Source organism: Lolium rigidum, chromosome 3 (assembly GCF_022539505.1).
Source record: "Lolium rigidum isolate FL_2022 chromosome 3, APGP_CSIRO_Lrig_0.1, whole genome shotgun sequence".
NCBI classification, from domain to species: domain Eukaryota; kingdom Viridiplantae; phylum Streptophyta; class Magnoliopsida; order Poales; family Poaceae; genus Lolium; species Lolium rigidum.
This window is the reverse complement of record NC_061510.1, coordinates 228,593,249-228,597,681: the sequence shown is the minus strand read 5'-3', so window position 1 is coordinate 228,597,681 and position 4,433 is coordinate 228,593,249. Positions and strand designations below refer to the sequence as shown.

Sequence of the window (4,433 nt, the reverse complement as noted above, 5' to 3'; positions counted from 1 at the left end):
TGCATTATTTTGAGAGTGAAGACTATCTTTAGGGTGAAAACCTAAGATTTTTGATCGGGCGATAACGGCGCTGGTGTGCACTGTTCCCTTCTTGGAGGCGTCGCTTTTGGAGAGTCAGAAATTCAGGTGTTATCTTGGTGGTGGTAGTATTATTGTTGCTAGGTGCTAGAATACGGTAGCGGGACTTTTATTTCTTAGTTTTCTGTACTTTTTTAGATGTGTGCATCCGTACTGGCATTAGGGTATTGCGTTGTTGGAGAGGCTATGTCTAATTGGTATCTTCTAATATTAATATATTTCTTTTATCGAAAAATGTGTAAGTTAACACCAGTATAGCTAAAATTCAGAATTTACTTTTTTCTGTTGATTGTTGGGTTCACCCTTGTATTCACCACTTCCGTTGCTCCGACCTCCTCCACCCACCATGCTCGCAAAGCTCCGTTCAGCCGCCGCCTATCTATCCCCTCCGCCATGTACTATGTGTTCCCGATGGTGACACAAATACGCGAAGGATGAGGCAGAGGAGAGGCCTGCAAGGGCATGACCTCTGACGGAAGCGACGGTGATGACCGGCCATGCGGCTCTGGTGCTGCATCATCGTTGACGAGGGAAAATAGTGCCAGCATGAGACACAATGGGGTCCACGATGATTTGATGAGCTTGTTGAGGTCACTGCTCACCACCCATCAAACAAATCAACCGAAATATGAGCTTGTGCCTGAACCGGACACCTGAAGCGGTGGCCATGAACTTGGACACCTGAATCTCACTCCCTCACTAACTACTGTCGACTAACAGGAGGACCCAAAGAACCTTGCACATCGATCACATAACATGCCTACTACAATGTTATCAACAGGCTGCGGGTATCCTTCAAGTCAACACTATAAATATGCAAGTGCCATACGACCTAACACCTCTTTCCCCAGTCGCACATCTAATACATGTTCAATTCGATGCTTATATAGCAGGTTACCAGGTGTACTGGCTGGGAACAAAAGACTTATCATTTTGGTATGTATTGGTAAAAGTGACTCATTGTGTTAGTTTTCTTCCAAAATTAACAAGTTGTAGATATCAGATTCTGCACCCCTTAGAGGCATATAAACGGATATTCTTTGCTTTCATGTTCGTTTAATTTATTGAAGTACACTGACTGTAACTATTCCGTGTTTTTTGTTGAGCACCAACAGATGAAGTGGGAGCTTCATGTGCTCATGTTGTTGCAGACAAAGCTAAGTCCAACAAATTGAAGGACTACTTGATCCATGAGGCTTGTACATTGGTTACTTCACCTGATAAAAGCCTAAGGTATGTAAGTGGGGCTATCTCCATGTTTTTTGTCCTCATTGGTTACTTCACCTGATAAAGCCTAAGTCAATCTACATGTTTTTGTCTTGATGAAGATGTCGTACATGCATGAAGGCTCATATGCATACCATGTAGAGCACTTGCAATCAAAATAGGAACTGGGCGTCAATCATTGCTGGTTAAAGGATAACCTTCTTCAATTGTTTCCACTTCTGCAACGGATCGATTTGGATCACTTATGATAATATGCGCTGGTGGTAAATTTCTCCTCTATTTGTTGGACCAAGAAAATGATTCGTATAGCAACATAAATTCATTAATAATGTCGGACCAATGAGGCAGAGGCGCAGAGCTACTCGAAGCAAGTTCACGGATGTCTAGAAATATACCTAGGGGTTTTCTGTCTTTGTTTCTACCATTGGAGTAAGCTTATGTTCTGTCGGCTTTATTTCTAATTTTGTACATGCACTGGAAACTTACGCTGCTAAGTGTGAAGCAAGAGAAATCTACGACAAATGTTATGGCTAATGAAGACTGCTAATAGTATAGTCACTAGGCCAGCAAGAGTAATTGGCATGACAATGATTTTCTCCTTCTTGATTAACCTCATGTTAAATGATATTAGCATATATTGACCCGGGTTGGTTGGATGAGAGGAGTGACAAACATATGACCCCTTTTTGAATTGAAAATTGCACCAAGATAGTTAAGGCACACTGATTAACCTCAATAGTTGTATGTGTTTGTTGCAGCTATATTGCTAGCTGTATATTTAATTTCATTTCTATTTGAATTTTTTTCATTGACATGCAAGAAAGTTAAATACTTTTGATCTTCAAAGTCTCATCCTTCCAAGATGGTTTACCCGAAATTTGTTTGCAAAAATTTGTAATGCGCAAAATATTAGAGATATGTCGATATTCTATTTGAGTCAGCATACTATTTGAGCTCTCATAACCAAGATAAAATCTCGAAATATAGTATTTCCTCCGTTCATGAATATAATACATTTTGGAAATAGCTTTCCAAATGGTTCATGCAATAATTCGTCATCCTTCTCCTATCACTTATGCCTTGGTCACCAGTTCACACCTTTTTTTAGGTTTCAGAACAACCTACAACCTACAACATATTTTTATTTTTATTTTTTCTTTTATCGATAAGATATTTTAAAATTTTATTGTTATCGTACCTTGTCTTTTCTATAAACAAACTTCCATGAGATCTTGACCTTTGACTATCCAGATTATTGTAAACTGATTGCAATTATTTTTATGCACACTTTTTTCATGCAATTTCAGCAATTGTAGCATATTTCTCACCAACACACCAGGCCACTAAGTAATTTGGTCATAAGAGAGGTAAATGGCTTTTAAAAACCAAACTGTACAATTTATATGTTTTTAAAATACTACATATTTGACTTACTTGATATTGAGAATATGTAACAGAAAATATTATTGTTTGTTGTTTACGATGTATTGGGTTGAGATAATGCGCAAGTACAAGGAACAAGGGAGGGGCACTTGGAGAAATGAGCCAAAAATCCAAAACCAGTATTGTGCCTGTGTGAGAGCCAGCACTAGCCAGTGAATCAAGGGTATGACACAATCAAGAAATAGCATCTCTGGAAAAACATGGCTGGTTATTCGATTAATAGAATTTTCAAATCCAAATACTTTGTTCTTACATTTGTATATAAATTTACATATTGATGCTCGCAGTATCACGCTGATGGAAAAAAATAAAGAGAAATTGTGCTATATTTGGTGTTTTTGTTGCACCATTGGACCCTCGTACTTGGGCATTAGCTCAACCCAATACAACGTAAACAATAACCAATTTTTTCTGTTATTCTTTCGTGCTACACCTGAATAAGCTACATGTGTGAATGTGGTTCTTAGAGAATATGAGAGAGGGACTGGGCAGCTTTTGAGTCCTGCAAAATGCTCCATCATGCTAGGGCAACACTGCTCGGAGGAAGATGGTGCCGCAGTGGCAGCGATCTTAAATGTTGGTTCCATGACAATGGAGGACAAGTACTTGGGGCTTCCAATACCAGAAGGGGGCATAAAGGAAGGAAAGTTGAAGTCTTCAAAAGAAAAGTTGGGAAAGAAATGTTCAGACTGGAATGAAAAATACATGTCCGGAGCTGCCAAAGAAACTCTGATAAAGTCCGTCGACAACTTATGCCATGAGTGTTTTTTAATTCCCTGCTGGTTTGTGCGATGAACTCTCCCGAATTATAAGGGATTTTTGGTGGGGCGACGAGGAAGAAAAAAGGAAGGTACACTGGATGGCGTGGGACAAGTTGACCTTGCCGAAAAGCCAAGATGGAATCGGGTTCAGAGATCTAAGAATGTTCAATCAGCCTTTACTGGCAAAACAAGATTGGCGCCTGCTACAATTCCCAGAAAGCTTGTGTGCCAGGCTCTTGAAGTCTAAATATTACCCCTCGGGTGAGCTAAGCCAGGCTGTCTCCCCTTGTTGGCAAGGTATAACCCATGGTCTTGAACTCCTAAAAAAGGGAATAATATGGAGGATTGGCTCGGGAACAAAAGTCAAAATCTGGTGGGACAATTGGTTGCCAAGGGGAAACCATAAGGTTATTGGAAAGGCAAGTAAGATCTGATCTCCGGGGGATAAAGGCTTAGATGGGTATCTGATCTCATAAACCCACCTACTAGATCCTGGGACGAAGCAAAAGTAAGATCCGTCCTTTATCCCCCGGATGCAGAAGAAGCCTTAAGGATTACCTTATCGCCAAGCCAAAATGAAGATTTTATCGCGTGGGCACATGAAAGTAATGGTATTTTTTCTGTTAGAAGTGCTTATAAGTTGGGTATGGAACTACAGGAAAGAGAGGGTCAAACAGCAACTAGCACAAATCCTCAAGGCGACAGGTCACTTTGGAATTAATCTGGACCGCAAATGTTCCTCCAAAGCTCAAAGTCTTTGGTTGGAAGCTTGCCACAAATACTCTTGGGGTGCAGGTTCATAGGTGCAGGAGGAACATGGAGGTAACGTCAACTTGTACACTGTGTGGAAGGGAGCCTGAAACGGCTCATCATGCAGTGGTGGCTTGCACGAAAGCTACTGCCCTAAGACAATGCCTAAGAAAA

General features: G+C 40.5%; 1 long non-coding RNA gene across 1 annotated transcript; it reads left to right on the top strand.

The window, feature by feature from the left end:
- Positions 1-657: 657 nt before the first annotated feature.
- LOC124699057 lies at positions 658-3,040 on the top strand. Its single transcript, XR_007001241.1, has 3 exons — positions 658-1,311; positions 1,407-1,568; positions 2,613-3,040. It is a non-coding gene; the product is annotated as an uncharacterized LOC124699057 (long non-coding RNA).
- Positions 3,041-4,433: the final 1,393 nt, after the last annotated feature.